This window comes from Melanotaenia boesemani, chromosome 10, assembly GCF_017639745.1.
Source record: "Melanotaenia boesemani isolate fMelBoe1 chromosome 10, fMelBoe1.pri, whole genome shotgun sequence".
NCBI lineage: Eukaryota > Metazoa > Chordata > Actinopteri > Atheriniformes > Melanotaeniidae > Melanotaenia > Melanotaenia boesemani.
Window position 1 is genome coordinate 18,751,919 of NC_055691.1, and position 16,343 is coordinate 18,768,261.

The following is a 16,343-nucleotide window of genomic DNA, read 5'->3' on the forward strand; positions in this document are numbered from 1 at the left end:
CACAAGTAAGTCAAATAATGAATTATTTAGCCATTAATTAAAGTAGACTTGCCAAGTTCCCCCAGACCTGCCAACATTTATAGCATCTCTTTCCCAAATGACTCCTTAAGCCTGACCGCCACCCAGAATTTGGTAGGTTCTCCTAATTACCTCGTTGGTGTTGTACTTTTAAATTAAGTCATTTAAAATGAATTCAAAGTTCCTTTTAAGGCTAGCAAAGGGCCAGACTTGTGAACCATGAAAACAAGAGCCCGGACAGACTATAATTACTTTTGCAGGTCAAAAAGGTTTTTATAGCTTCCTGGGGGGGGTTAACTTTGGTTATTTGGATTGTGTTTTGCACTGAGCTCATGTGTTATATAAACTCACCTCATGTAGTTATAAAGGAGTTCATGAAACTGATGAGGATTAGAAATTTAATTTAAAACATCATGTAGAATTCTTGTTTTAATCATTCTTCAGTTGTTCGGTTAAAGCATTTAGAAAATGTAGCAAAGTATGGGTGCTTGATTGATTTGGGAGTGGGCTGTAAGCATGCAGGCATGTGGACTGATGCATAATTAATTCCTTGAACGTTTTCTGGCGAATATTAATGCATCATTAGTGCAATGTGAACCCTGGTGTGGAAGTAATTCGGAACACTGTGACACAGACAATACTGTAAGTGGATGTTTTGATGAATGACAGGTAACCCAGTTGTGTTCTGTGCAAGTAGGACACAAGCATAACACAACTCATCACATCCTGAGAGGAAAAAAAAACGTGGTGACACACATTTGGTGCTTGTAACCATGGTTACCAAATTTTGGTTTAGCGATGTTTTGGTTGACCCACTCTGCTGTCAATTTCATCTGCCTCACACACGTATGTAGCAGCTCAGGACCTGGATCAGAAGTCTTCATATGCTTTTACATTATTTTACATATATTTTCATGAAGTTTCTCAGAGAGATGAGGACATTAAACAGGACGGTGGGAACAGCCATGTCTCACCAAGAAGCTGGTAACTTAAATGTGCTTCCTGACTTCTGGAAAAGATAAAAAAGTCACAATCAATGACTGTAAATTGTGAGGCGTTTCTATGGGTTGTTGTTGACTGTGGGCCAGAGTGAGGGTAATTTAACTCATGAGTGAAAAAAATATGGAAGCCCTAATGATGCTTTTTTTTTATCCTAACTTTGTAACATTTACACTTAATCATGTATTTTAATCTCCACCCTAAACATGTGATTTTAACACTGAACTTTTCTCAATTATGAGCAGGAGGGAAGCAGAAAGGTGAAAGGCCTGTGTAAAACGTTGTGCAGGGTGGGAATGTGTTTTGTTAAAGATGTACAGAACATGTGAAATGTGTGCAAAGATAAACATACTGAGACTTGGAGCACTGATGTCATTGCATTGCAAGACACGTGGATACATTCACTGATGATGTGATGATTGTTTATGGCTCAGTGTGCTGGTTGCATATATCACACGTCACCACAGAGTCACGCTCTCATGCCACGATACTGGGTTGATGTGTGAAAAGCACACATGAGGTAAGCCTGTTCCACACCTGTTACTACCACCTGTGCTGGCAAAGAGGCACATCAGTAGTGGATTAACTTTGACTCCCATTCTGCTTTCACAAATTACACTGATCCACAGTGAAGGTGCATCAGCTCTGTTTTGAAAAAGCTTGTGGAACGGGATAATGTTGCATGTTCTGTCATGGGTTAGTGAGAAAGTTGGTATGATGCCAATATTTATAATGCATAAGTGTCATGCTACTGGAAAGCACTAAATGTAGGAAGCAATATGCTATATCAGTCTGGTTATAGTTTCACTTTAGAAAAGGGCATGGTTTTATAGATGGAAAACATTACATTTAAAAATCCCATTTAAGAAAAATAATGAATGACCACAGTATTAGAATATTTCAATCTTTGATCATACTTCAAAAATGTCTCACTGGCAAAAGGCTGACTTTTAAAAAGTTTAGTCCTTTTTTATCCCGAATGTTCAAAGGAGTACTGTGTGACTTAGCTGCACTTCGCTCTGTTTGGAAAGTATATACATTAATGTCTCCCAAATCATCATAGACCACTACCTTGCAGGTTTAAGATGTTTCCCTGCTCCATCTCTCCTTGTTCAAAAAAATTATGACAAAAATAATCTCAACAGCTTGCCTACAAGTTCAGCAAAAGTCCTTTAATGACCCATTAATTTGAGTCAGGTGAGTGGAAGCAGGGAAACATCCCCAAGGACTGGAGTTGGAGAACACACATATAGAGGTACCAAGGCTACAGCAAAACATCTCTAAGGGTGAGAATATACTAGCAAACTATCATGATGATGGCTATGTGTATCTTTTACTCTAGTTCTATTAATTACACCAATGATACACTTTTATTTGGTATCCTCCATTCATGTGAATGGAGACATGTGGTCAGTGACTGGCGACGCTAATTTTAATGTGTACTAATTGTCCAAAAATATGCAGCATCTACAGCTTGAATGTGTTCTCAGTGAAGTAAAACAGTTTTACAAGATGAATGAATAAAATTAAACTAAAAACACGTTTTATTCTATTACATTTTGGTGAAAGTACAAAGTGTCACTAAATGTTACATTGAAACAAGAAGGGCAGTTAAATCCATTCATTAAAAAAGGAACAATTGTGCAAGATTTGAACAACTTATACCACACCAGATAATCACAGAATTACAGTATTTCACTACAGCTGCCCTTTCATATATCTGCAAGACAAGGAGCTTTTCTGTGTGAAACATATTGTCACAACTCCTTCAGAACATCTAAGAGAAGCAGAAAGATAATTAAAAAATACATTTTAAAAATGATAGTTTTTTTTGCTTCATATTGAGTTTGATAGATAAGACTGCATGTGACTGCTTTTTGTGTTTACATACAGCATGTGTTTGGACATATCTGAAATACTGATGAATAAGCTGCAAGTATACAGCATAGGCAAGCAGGATTAAGATTGAAATAGCAACTATTGTAAGCATGTCCACTCAATCGCAGTGAAATCTGTTGAGAATTATCCATTTTGTTCACATATAGAATTTTTCTGTGGGTTTCTCACCAGGAAGCTGAGTAGGTAAAATTCACATAAAGGTAGATTTTGACTCAGATATTTGCATTCTCACATGCAGCCCCTTCAGATAAGGTAAAGACAATTTTAGGGTGCATGTGTGTGAAAAAAAGCAGTTTGCAATTTTCAGTTAACTGAAGCACTCTGAAAGATTTCATTCACTTTGACAGAGCTAACTGCAGGAAAATGGCAGGCCAAAATACAGAATGTCAAGGCTGATGGTACTTTTTTAACAATCTGTGCTGCTGGACCTGTGCATGTTGTGTCACAGGACCCTAGCTTTCAGCTTTTTGCTCCTCCATTTTAGGCTTAGGTCTTAAAAAAAATCCAAAGAGAGAATCCAAAAAAATTTGAATCAAAATAGCTTAAAAATCATGTAAAGTTATATTTTTTTCCTCCTTTGATTCATAAAAGGTTGTACAAACTCATTTAAAAAAATAGATCAGACTTCTAAGCTGAGTGCTTATTTGTGCTCAGTGGATATGCTATTGCTATATGAGGGTTTAATCTGCTGTTTTGAGCTATTTGGATAAAACAGCTGGATTCTCACAAATTTAAGATTAAGTTCACAATCAGGAGAAAACATCTTGCCAGGCTCAAAGCTACATCTGTGTTACGAATTTAGCAGTTCAAAACAGTCAAACTGCTGCTCCTAGTCGCTGACTGATTCTGTTTCCAGTCAAAAACCTCTCTTTTTTTTTTTTTTTTTTTTTTTTTCCATTTAGAAAAGAGCTGTTACTCTATACACTTTCTAAAGCATAACCCAGATGGTTCTGCGAAAAGCTTTCAGTGTGGCAGCATTTACATACAAAATCTCTAATTATTACTTTAAAGCTCCAGAAACAGCAGCTTTGGATAATGTGGAAATAAATAAATAAAATAATAACATCCCACTTAGAGATACTTAGAGAGAATTTTCTAAAAGCTCTGTGATTGACTAAATTTCCGACAGCCAAAACAAAGCCAGGTTGCATAGATAAATGAATGAATAAATAAATAAATAAATAAATACCTAGCTTTTGCTGTGGTAGAGTTATGGGGGTGATCTGGATCACCACCTGGATCTAGAAATTTTTAAATGATTCTTTACTATGAGGAGATAGGGATAATTTTGCCATTAGAGCTTCTAATTAAAAAATAATGCCCACAATAAATGGTTGAAAAAAATATAGACTTGAGGTATGCATTGTCTGAGTGTTTCTAGTTAGTTTTGAGTTTAAACTATAGACATATTCCTGAGGTTTAATTAATTTTCTGACAAGTCTTTTGTCAGAAAGAAAGATTCTTTTCCCACCATGCATTCACACTGACCTGTTTTTGAGCATGGAGTAACCTACTTAACTCCATCCCTTCCTTCTGCTGGTAGTTCTCAGTATCCCATGAATCACTTTTTTGTATGGCATAGAGCAAACAGCCTGGGGCTTATCACAAACAATGCTTATATGCCACGCACAAACTTACAGAAAAAAATTGACAAGATAGTGTTATTCTCAAACACTGGTGTAGCCAACAAATTTTCTCATGTCTTCAGCCCCAGATATTTTGAGTCTAGCCCTGGATAGCCAAAACAATTATAGCATATACTGTACATTTACTATTCAAATTAACTTATACCTTTTCCTTTAGTTGCTCTGCCCTATTGATTCTCATCAGCCGCAAACTCTCACAAATGCACGCATGCATGCAAGGGATGTGAATTCCCACCATTGAGGCTGATTTGATCTTGATACGCTGTCAGCAATACAATACATGTTTCTGCCGTGACAGGCCCCAACTGGCCATAGCAACAATGGAGGCATGGAACACACCCCACTTGGAGTCAATGTCCCCTGCCTCACTCGGGACATGGTTGAAGCTCTGCTGGAGGTCAGAGTTGAAACACTTTCTGACTGACAGGAGACTCTGCTTTTCCAGCAGACCCTCAGAAGACATTTGGGTTTGCCAGGTCTGACCGGCATCCTTCCCCAACATCTGAGCCAACTCACTACCAGGTGGGCATCAGTTGACAGCTCTGCCCCTCTCTTTACCTGAGTGTCCAAGACATGCAGCCGCAAGTCCGATTACACGACTACAAAGTCGCTCATCAAACTATGTCCTATAGTGTCCTGGTGCCAAGTGCACATGTCGACAATTATGTTTGAACATGGTGTTTGTTTTGGACATCCACACAGAAGTCCAACAATAAAACACCACTCAGATTCAGATCCTAATCATGCCCCTCCAGGTCTCTAAGTCACTGCCCATGTGAGCATCGAAGTCCCCCAGCAGACCAACGGAGTCCCCGGAAAGACTGCTCTCCAACATCCCATCCAAGGACTCCCAAAAGGGTGGGTACTCTACACAGCTGGTCAGTGCACAATCACAAACGATAGTTAGGGCCTGACCCCCGCCCAAAGGCAGAGGGAGGCTACTTTTTCATCCACCAGGGTAAACCCCAACATACAGGTGCCAAGTCAGGGGGCAATGAGTATGCCCACACCTGCTTGTCTCCTCTCACCGGGAGCAACTCCATAATGGAAGAGGGTTACGCCCTTCTCAATTCTGTTTCCAAAGCCCAAGCCATGTATCGAGGTGAGTCCAACTATATCCAGCTGGAACCGCTCAACCTCGGGCACAGACTGGGGCTCCTTCCCTGCCAGAGAGGTGACATTCCATGTCCCACCTGACCCCTGTGGCACCTCCTGCAGGTGGTGAGCCCACATTAGAGGGGGGCCATGTCACCCTTGTAGCAATTTAGCATCATTAAACATTGAAGATGTTTATTTAAATTATTCATTTTACTAATTTCATAAAATTATTCATTAAGATTTTGATTACCTTGGGAGCACCACCACACATATAGCCTTATACTAATGTAATGGCTGTGTGGACACCATTAGAGTACTAAATTAATTAATTTAATAAATTAATTAATTCAAGCTAGTCAAATCAATCAGTTATCAATTAATCAGTCTCAGGACGGTAATAATGTGAATTCTTAAGTTGAAGGGACCCATAACATGACTCAAAGGAGGAGTTCACAATAACCAGACCAGTTTAGGATAAATATAAAATATTTATTACTAGTGTAATCATGCATAATTGAAAAGGAAATATTTACAAAGGACTTTGCATGGTAAAATGAATCAAGCATTGTAAAATGCAGAATATGGTGTTCAAACCAGAATCTTATTTCAATGTCATGTGTCAGAATGAATGAAATGAATGCAAGAAATGAAACAAAAGTTAATTAACCTGCAGTGTTAATTAAACTAAGGTTTAGGACTGAAAAAGGATCTCTGAATCCAAAAAGGAAAAGAGGGAAACTGAATCTCATCTGTTTAAAGCTGGAAGTTTACCTAAGAGTAAAAACTGCTAAGTTCACTGTCAGACAACCAACCATTCCTTGGCAGACAAACAGAGAATTGATCCGAACAGGACTCGTCCGGTTCTGTTTGGATCGAGCCGACTTATGACCGTTGTGGTGAATCTCCCTGGTAAATGAGGAAGTTGGCACAAGTGGTTTGGATCCCGAACGACTCCCAAGAAGACCAGAAGATGTGTCACGTGGTGGTCCGAAGGTTTGGATCAGGCAGCTCTGCTGATGCAGACTCTCCCGCGGCTCGGCTGGTGGTATCGATAATGGAGAGCGAATGGTTTGCAGTGGTAGGCAGGAGAGAACAGTCCAGCTTTGGATCAGTCCAAAAAGAACCTCTGAGAGAAATCTTAGTGACTCTGGGAAGGAGCCATGTCTGACGAGGGTGTACAACTCCAGGGGAGGTTGAAGACAGACAGAACAACCCCAACTCAACTCGAAGAGCTTGAAGAGAGAACTAAACTCTTTGTTCTGAGTTCAAAAAGTGTTAGTTTGAAGACCCGCCCCAAGAAAGGATGTGGGACCATTATCTTGACAAATAAACAGTCTTGTGGGCTGGTTTTGGGTCAGATAGCAGATACAGAGGGCTGGTCTGATCATTTTGTAAAGCGTATCAAATTAAACATTTTGTGAAAATTTCTGCATGTCCAAGTTATTAAAGCCTTCAATGAAACATCATCGAAATCATCATGAATCATTGAAAAGACAATAAAATAGTAAGAAGGTTATATCTCAAACAAACACAGTAATGAAGTTTCAGATCACAAATTAATCAAGGTTGTTGATTAAACCTTGTATAAAAATTGATAATGATTATATGCATGTGCATGGTATCAAAACGAAACATATGTATGTATATATATATATATACTTAACTTAACCTTCTAAAATAATCAGTATAATCTTTTACTACTTCATACAAAGTCTTTGTCCTTTCTGTGCTGGGACACAGAGAAACATTAAATCACTTTATTACCCTCTCTGTTTCATGGTGTGTCCAGATGTCCTGGTCCATTAGAGCTGAACGCTGCAGGAAAGGGGGGGGTTTCTTTATCAGTTGAAGGAAAACACAAGTTTAGAAAGAAATAGTTTCAAAGTGGACATTTTGGATGAGGAGTTGCATCTGGGATCATAAAACATTTGGTTCGTTAATTAAAAAGGCAGATTTATGTTGCAAAAGATTAAAGTTCAGAAACTTCCCAGATCTTGTATATAACTTAATGAAGTACTCTCCAGTCCAGGATAGAGAGAGTCGACTTTTGTTGACCTGTGGAACTGGAAACCAAGTCATAAATCTGAATCAGACCCCCACTTTGGGAGTGAGAGAGACTGTTTGTCTGTAAGGATAAAAATCCTCAAAGATGTTTAATTCAGTCAGGATTAAACAAAAGTTCCACTCTTTATTTTGAAGATGCTGGAACCCGCTACATCCTTTCGGGCTGAGCCCTGCCGGACCACATGGGCAAAGGCCCAGCCACCAAGTGCTCATCTCAGTGCTCCAACTCCAGGCCTGATATAATAAATATATTTAATTTGTAATATATATATTTAGATATCATAAAGACAATGTTTCTCAAACTTTTGATGTCAGGTATACCTCATATAGATCAGCCTCTCCAAGTTCTACATTTTTGACTGGTATTAAAATATAACATACAATAGAAGAGACCTACAGTTTTCCAAGAGACTTGAGACCTAAGTAGGTTAGTTCCAGATGAAAATATTATTTATTTTACAATTTTAACACCTACCATATTAAGAGGTTAATCACCAGAACCACGTGATGCCATGTGATGCTCAGTTTTAACTATGCACCATGGTTGATTCATCAAAGAAATGCAAGAGAACATCATTAAGAAATGAAAGAGAGGAAATTAAACAACAAAAGATTAGACAAAAAGTAAAGATTTGTCTTTGTGGAGAGAACTCAGAGAAGAGACAGGATGCAAAACATGCTGAATTATTAAGGGGCATCAGAGTGTTCTGTTAAAGCTCAGTAGTGCAGGTTTAAAGACTCCAAAAAACTGTTCAAAAAGTTTGGAAATACATTTACTGCTCTTTCAGACTAAAGGTCACAGAGCAGTTCTTGTAAATTTTGCTCAGAGGCCCCTCAGGGCCGTTGTCAAATCTGTTCATTGTTGAAAAGGTGATAGTCATCCAACACATTTCACCATCTGGGAGAAAAAATCTGTCCTTGTGTATATCTGGTCAGCATTGTTTTTATTTATTTATTCATTTTTTTTATTATTTCAAGTAATTGTTTAGAGACTGAGGGAAAGCAAAGACCATGTTACAAAAATGTTACAATGCTATACAAAACAACAGAACTTCAAATACAACAGAATAAATATTGTATCTGCATTTGAAGATAAGAGAAGCTGTAACTATCAAAAACAGGAACAACAATGTGAGATTGTTTTCTGGGCAATATGATGTTCCAAATGCTTTGGTAATAGCTTTCATCATAGTCACATCTTTGTTTTTCTCTGATGCTTAGAGATATTTTGAAGATTTTGTAACAGAATGAAGAATCAGGCACCGAATGAGCAGTTTAACTGCAGCAACCAAATTTTTTTGAGAAAAGGTGTTTCAGACGGGTGATTGAATGATAGAAGTTTGGACTGTGTTACCCACTGTGAATCCCACTGTACATTTCACTCTCCAGGATCTTTGTTAGTCACTGAGGCCATAATATGTTCTCCTGCATGCCTTGGGGGCATGCGCCATGTGGGTGATGCTTTTGCCTGTCAGATGGCTTGTGGTGAAAGCTAATCCAGATGCAAATAGAAATGTTTCCTGCCATGACATGGAGGGAGGGGGTGGAAGAGGGATGTGACTGGCCCCAAGGAGTCAGTCATCCATGTGCACAAGGAAAGATAGCCTAATCTTGTCACAGACACGGGGAGGGGGTGGGGGGAATGAAAGTTCCAACCTATCGGTAGCAAATACTTACGCTCATGGACATGATTTGGGAAAACATGCTTGTACATGAGAGAAATTTAAGAAGTTTTATTTATTTATTTTTTTTTGCACAGGCTTCTGCTGCTGTTGAGCTGTAATTCAGTTATGCATACATTCACAGCACCATATGTTATTTATTATATCATACCCTAACCCTTGAAATTACTTTTCTGTCAAGCCCGCTGGTAGGAGCTTTACATAAAAACCACATCGTCTACCAAATATAAGTTTTTCATTTTGTTTGGTTCCCTATTCTTTATTTTAAATGTTTAAATGGTAAATGCTGTACAGATGGTGTTTATCCGTGACTCATCTTCTATCTCCCCCTGTAGCCTGTTTTCTTTACAGGATTTAGTTTCTTGTAGGTAAAAAAAGTGCTTTTTCTTTAAGCTGTGCTTATCTCAAGGTTGTTGAAGGAGAGGGTGCTGATTTTCATGTTATATTGTGATTCCTGTTATCCTCCTCTGGCTTTACAATAATGCCAGTCAAGTGTCCTTGTTGGCTTTGAGTCTCAACTATACTCCACGGGCAACATGTGGCAGCTACTTCTGGATGTGAATGTGACAAAGTGGCAGGGATGTTTTATTTTTTATTTTTATTAATTATTTTAAACAGACAGAGATTAAGACTTTCAAAGTGGGCAAACAATAAGCCAAATCCTTTATCAGGCTCTGCTTCCCTCCTACGACTGGGATATACTTGCTGTGTACACAAGCGTGCACGTCAGCATTCTGCAGTGTATGCATATATACTTACTGTAGCACGACTGCAGTATGATGCAGCCAAAACACTCAATACTGGAGGTCACCACTAGGGGCAGTACACAGCACTTGGACTCTGAAATAGTGGTAAGGCCAATCTGCCAGTCACATTGTACTTCTGGGTCATTTCCATAAACAATAGTTTACCAATCTGTTGCCAACTGTTAATGCAAGTGCTTGTCACTGTGCAGTGGGGAGGAAAAGAAGCCAGTAGATGCAGACAAGGTCCGAGAGCTCCTTTCAAAACTATCTGCCAGTGTGTTTACCTCTGACCTCTGTTTGCTCCCTTTCTTTCGGTGGTTTTATTTAATTTTATTTGGTACTGATAGATTGCAATTTAGGCGCTGATAAACTACAAAAAACTAAATATTGTCGGTATACATAAAAGCTCAAAGATAACATAGTAGATAATATGAAACCAAAACTCTTGAATTTAGACTATTTTACCGATAGAGAGGCACATGAGATGTAGAACATCTTGTCAATGTACAACAAAGTCTCTCTATTACTACCAACAACTGCACAGACAAATTACACCAGCACAGATGCCCCAGCACTTTGCTTTGGATCCAAGGTCTGACTTTCCTCAGCCAGAAAATCAAAGGGAAAGAACTTCCCTTCTGATTTAAATGCATCAGCCAGTTTTATGTGTATGTCAGTGAAAAAGATCAAATATTTGCCAAGTCATTTGGCAAAGCTTGTTGATTAACTGTTTGTTGATGAATGTGGCAAAGGTTTTAACATAATCTTATTCAACAGTTTCTAAATTTTTTATGCATTGCATTCATGTCCATAGACCAAATATGTCACGAGTAGATCCTACTAGCATCAAATGAAAAAGTGAATATTGATGCCACCAGGAGCTCTTTCTTTATTTATAACATGTAATGAAGAAACAAATTAACTTAAGCATTCCCAGCTGGCAAAGATATCTTTGGCATTTCCAAAGTCTGATAGTCTCTCACCCACAGAAAAGGAAATGGAGAATAAGTTTAGAACTGGCACCAACTTTAGGTGTTAAATCCAAAAGGAAGTCTGGAGTACAGTCATACTCCTTTGAAACATATTCCTTCTGTAGATGTCTTTATTACCATGCTACTCTATAGTATTATTTTTTATGGATAATTTTAGCATAATTATTTTATCTTTTTGATGTACATATTTTTGGGATTCTCTTGTCCAGAGTTTTACAATGTTAGTCCTCCATCCGATTCAGTCCACACACTGCTGGGATAGATAAAAACCTCTTAACACCACATCTTACTGATCCAAAAGTTCCTAAATGTGAGATTTAATAGCGATAAGTTTGAACAGAACAGAAAAGGCAGCTGAAAAAGTTGACTGCTGTACATGTATGCTTGATCACTGATGATAAGGAAGTCCTGCATGCATGACCTAAAAGTACTAAACTAGTACTAAACTGTATGGGTAGAAATACAAGTTTAGTCTCTTTTAAATAGACTATGTTTAGTCAATCAATTTAATCTCAATCAGTTTGATCTCAAACAATACGCAGATTTTTTAAAAAACTGTCATTTACTGTAAAATTACAAAAGCTGTGAAAAGAAAACGTGTGGAGATCAAACTGAATTTCCTTTTAAGGCATAGTGGTGTGAAGGGAGAGAGTTGGATAAAGACTAAATACTCAAGTAATGAAGAAATACATCAAAATTATACATTATGAAGTTGTAAACAAAGGTTTGGGAGGAAGGCAACGAATCTGATCAACTGGTTAGCTTCCTTTTTCAGTCAACACTGTTTGTGTCATTCTCTGAGCCATACCCTCTCATCCCTACCCTCATTAATCCTCCCTCATCCATCCACTCTCCATCCCTCACAGATCCATCCTCCCATTTTATTTATTCATCCTTTTATCCCCTCTCCCTCATTCTCTTCTCCCCTCCCCACATACTCCATCTCAGCCCTTCCTCATTCCTCTTCACATTATTCATTTGTTTGTCCCGCTGCTCACACTTTATCTTGAAGGTCTTAGGTTGGCCTGAATCACTGACATCCAGAGAGAACTTCCATTACAAGTCTCCCTCTCCTCTTCCTGTCCTTCACTTATGGGACCTCCCAGATATCGCCATCAAATAGTCTGTTCATCTATACATATTTTCATCCATTTTTGGATCCATTATTTTCAGTAAACTAATAAATATGTTGTTGTAGCATTGTCCTTGTTACCGAACCGGGCCTTAAATATATATTTACTGTGGTTGTATGAGGTTATTAAGACAGGATGTGGTGTGGATATTTTCAGAAGTGGAGGAAACTGTTCACCATTGGGGTAGTCTGTAGTCCAATAGACCTTTATCTTCTACCTGAGCCCAGGGGGTCAAACACTGAAGGGCTTATTGAGACTGGTTCTTGATGATCATGTGAAATCAGTGAGGCAGTGGGGAATGAAATGTGGTGTGTTGCTGGGCACAGGTGATTGTTTTTAGCATTACACCATGAGGGCGACCGGGGAACACACTTTTGTTGTGAAATTTATCAGATGCTATACCGTGGCATGTTTACTTTCTGTGTTTTTTTGTTTTGTTCTTTCAAGTAAAAGAGGTGCTTGTGAGTGGTCCAAACTCTTGAACAATTTTGGAGGTCCAGGACACGGCTATGGTCCTCAATGCCAGGAACTTGTAAATTAGTGACCATTTCTACTGTCTTTCCATATGTGTAAATTGTAGTTGGGTTAAACTGACTCAACAGGCAAAAATGCACAAATCTTTTAAGACTGTCTTCCTCCTAAACTTGGGGACTTGTTCAGACAAACAATAAAGATCCAAAATATATAACTTTACTGTCACTCGTAATTTGTTGGCTTTAGGCATTCACAGGCCTTGTTATTACTTTCCATATATTTTCTCTGCATAAATCTATGTGGTGACATCTTGTGTTGCCAAACTGAATTTTGAGTCCAATTCATTACTTTTCTTGCAAAGTTACTGTTATTTAAAGTGTTATATAAATAAAGTTGGAATTTTTTTCCTTTTTTTTTCTAAGGCTTTTATTACAATTTTAACACAAAATTACTAACCTTTAAAGCAGTCACACAAGGAGAGTGAAAACACATCAAAAGTCTTTATCCACCTTTTATTTGACCCTTTTTTATCTTGTTTTTTGTTTGTTTTTTTCAGCACGCTGCCTGATGGTTGCATGGAAATAAGTTTTTCTCTTGTTTGGTTCTTGCAGGAAGCTGATCAACTGAAGAGGGAATGCTGCAAGGGTATGTGGAATAGGTGGAGACAGTACCGGGCACACACCTTCAATCTCCCACCTTCTGCACAGTAAGCAGATCCTGCAGCCCTTTGGAATCAGCAGGCCAGCAATTACTGCCTGTGAGTAATATTCAGGTGAATTATGATACATTTCTGCTGATCAGCATACAGTGTAGTGAATATAGACTTTAGTAGTGAAATCCTGTGAAATGCTTTGGTTCTGTCGGCCTTGTTAAATGAATTCCAGTCAAAAATTACTTTGTTTACTAACAAAGAACTTGAAGAAAAATCATTATTCTGCATGATTACAATAATTTTCTGGAACCAGAGTTCAGTTTTGAATGTGTGTCATGGCAAAGCCCCTACATTTATGATTTAACTTTCATCAATTGTGCACTGAACATAGCATACATTCCTTTAATTTTTACTAAGAATGTTTGTAAAGCCAAGATTCCCCAGAACTCTCAGTGAATCCACAAGAGAAAAAAGTTTTTTATTGCTGGTCAGACTGAAAATCTTTTTCAGCAACCCCGTTTCCAAGAAAACACAACTAGCAGTTACTGACATGATGTTGTGGATTGGTAGTAGAAGTGAGGGGTAGGTAAGGGGGTCAAACCTTTTGAAATAAAACGTAGAACATGGCTGATTTCCTGCACACATAGGATTATTAACAATTATGTCTTAACAGGTATATTGTCATCAATAGCCACACACAGCATGAGGAAAAAAACAACACAGAAACAAACAACAACAACAAAAAAAAAAGGAATCAAACAATATCACAGAATGTGTGACAAATCCGAGAAAGCTCTGTGGCAAAGTTTTGTCCCAGTCAGTATGACCTGGGCGGCTCTGCTGGTGTCTCACTGAAAACCATTTCAGGTTAATGGTCAGTAAGTGAAAATCAGCAACCCTAATCATTATTTTAGTGCTGTGGTCTTTTTCAGTGTGAGCATTGTAGAGCCAGTTTGGCACAATCAGAAGAAAGTACAGAACTGGTGGGCGGAGATGTGACCCAGACCACATTAGCATATTCATAGTTCCTTATTCACTGAACAAGGAAGATGATTTTCTGCCCAATGCTATATTTTGGATTTTATTTGTTGTTTTTTTATTGGAAAAAATGAAAATGTACGATTTCAGAAACATAAATGAGCTTAAGTACTAGACAGTTGCTTTAACTAACAATATTTTCCAACATTAATCGAATAAACTAACTAGTAAGTTTTATTTCTTCTCAGAGTGCTTGCTGGTATAATTGAAATGTATAGAATAATAATTGTTGAGAAATATAGTCCTCATGTTTCTGAGGTAATGTATTTTAATAAACATTAAACCAGTAACACTTTCTGACAATGCAAAGATGAATTATTAATCAGCACTAAATTGATTTTTTACACCCACTGCTATACACACTGTATGTGCAGCTGTAACTATGGTAGGTGTAAATCCACCTTGTGCTCACGGTTTAATTTAGTGATAAATAACAGTTGGCGAATCATTAGACCACGTTGATGAAATGAATAGTCTCTCTGAGTTTGATAAGATTGTCTTTACTCATGTCTGATTGGGTAAAGATGGTGCACAAAGAACAGGTTAAAGCAGCCTGCTTCCTTTAAATTGCTCATAAAAACCGCAAAGCATCTATACTAAAATTATCTTTATAAACAGATATCTGCATGTAAACATGCAACGTCTCTGGGAAGTTAAGTACATGTTATAACCTAAAGCTTAAATGTAATAAATCTGCATTTGCATGTACTGAATGCAAACTATTGGGAGGGAGGCATGTAGAATATAAAATCAAATATCAAAACCAGCAGGAATTATTTGATCACTATTTAGTTTGTCATTTAATATTCCATTAAAATTCTTCTGTTATCTTGTCCATTATCTTGATATTTGATGGCTTCAGTAGATTTCCCGAAACACTGGTCATCAAACGTCAGAGGCACAGTTGATAGGTGAGAGCTGATCATCATCATAAATCACAAATTATTGAAAGGAAAAGACAAAAGATGAGACAAAAAAGATACGAAACATAAAACTGGCACAGATTCAGCTCAGTATGAAATGCAGGTGAGTCGCCTCATATTTTTATACACCTGTCTGTCTCTTTTGATGTTCCACTTGCCATTAATCCCCAGTGATCCATTATTATAGACCCATTTCCCCATTACCCTACTTTCAGCAGGCCATTGTTTTATTACACCTCATCCTGTCAGCTTTAACAGACATTAGCTCTTTTTTTTTTTTTTTTTTTGCTGCAGATTGCAAGGATACTGACTAAAACATTTTTCCTGATAGGCTTATTCATTCTTGGATTTGATCTTGTGACAGAAAGAAGTTGGAGTAAGGGCTAAGGAGGAAAAAAAAAGAGAGATCTATTGGCTTAGTGTACCTCAGTCATATGTCCAGTGGACTGTAACTATCTCCCCACAGACAACCAGACAACTCAAGCTTTTCAAGGGAGGAGCACTGAAGGAAGTGCCCTCGCTTCAGCTCCTCTGTGCCAATTGCTCCAAAATGGCCAATTTCCTGTCTAGGATGTGTGTTTTCACATTTATATCATCTCCTGCTGTAGTTATCTAGTCACACTTAGAGCCATCAGTCATCGATGCTGCATTTAGAGGAAGCCAGTGTGCAGTAAAACTGACGGACGGTCTTCCGCATGACTGAAGATGTATGAGGCATGCAGGCTAGTGAGGCTTTTTTTTTCTTATTGTATTTTCAGCGTTGCTGTAACTTGACAACAAGGAAAATAATGTTGCTCACAAGACCCATGACTGAATTAAGTGTTATTGATGCAAGCACTCAAGATTTAGCTTGACTAGTATTGCTAGATCACCACCTCAAGTGGAGTATAACCTTTTTAAACAGAATGTCACAAGAACCAGTGAGCAGATTATATTCATAGCTAACTAGCATTTGGTATATCAGGTGTCTGAATGCATA

General features: G+C 38.0%; 1 protein-coding gene across 1 annotated transcript in view; it reads left to right on the forward strand.

Moving 5' to 3' along the window:
* lingo1a (leucine rich repeat and Ig domain containing 1a) overlaps positions 1 to 16,343 on the forward strand; it is a 157,831-nt gene that overhangs the window by 72,197 nt on the left and 69,291 nt on the right. The window contains exon 2 of the mRNA XM_041997745.1: positions 13,363 to 13,508. The gene's annotated coding sequence lies outside the window, so the exon portion shown is untranslated. The remainder of the gene's footprint in view (positions 1 to 13,362; positions 13,509 to 16,343) is intronic.